The sequence below is a fragment of the Myotis davidii genome, unplaced genomic scaffold (genome assembly GCF_000327345.1).
Source record: "Myotis davidii unplaced genomic scaffold, ASM32734v1 scaffold58, whole genome shotgun sequence".
In the NCBI taxonomy this organism is placed as follows: Eukaryota; Metazoa; Chordata; class Mammalia; order Chiroptera; family Vespertilionidae; genus Myotis; species Myotis davidii.
In genome coordinates, this window is record NW_006289754.1 from 397,292 (window position 1) to 398,044 (window position 753).

A 753-nucleotide genomic window follows, 5' to 3' on the forward strand; every position below is an offset into this window, starting at 1 on the left:
TCAGAGAGAAAGAGAGAGGGAGATATAAACATTGATGCTGAGAGAGAATCATTGATTGGCTGCCTCCTACATGCCCCACACTGGGGGTCAAGCCCCCACCCTAGGCATGTGCCCTGACTGGGAATCGAACTGTGACCTCCTGGTTTGCTCAACCATTGAGTCACACTGGTAGGGCTTAAAACATTAGTTTCTGTTTGACTTGATGCATTCATGAAGCCTCTGCAATCTGTAATAGGCCAGAGCTTTCTCTTCAACAGAGATGAGCCCAATCAGAGCCCAGGGAAAAGGACTGCACCAACTCTTCAAAGTTCAAAGAAGAGACTTCCACTATAAAATTATGCTTCGATATTTTTTATAAATCCGATGTAACATTCACTCTCCTTGAATGTAGGTTATATCGTTATCCTCACAGACATTTGTTTAAAACTTTCTTTTTGTAATAGATTCATTATCTTGTTTTGCATGCCATGGAAACAACCAAATTTGTTTGTCAGTTGTATTGTGTTATCAACTCTCATCAGAAGTTTTACACTGAATGGTATAAGTAACAAATTAACTATAGCCATATTAAAGATAACTAACTTTCTTAAGTTAGCTTCATTATCTGAAAACAGTTTTTTTTCAAATAGTTTTTTTTCTTTGTAATATATTTTTATTGATTTCAGAGAGAAAGAGAGAAAAACATCAATTAGGAGAGAGAATCATTGATCAGCTGCCTCCTGCACATCCCCCACTGGGGTTCAAGCCCGCAAC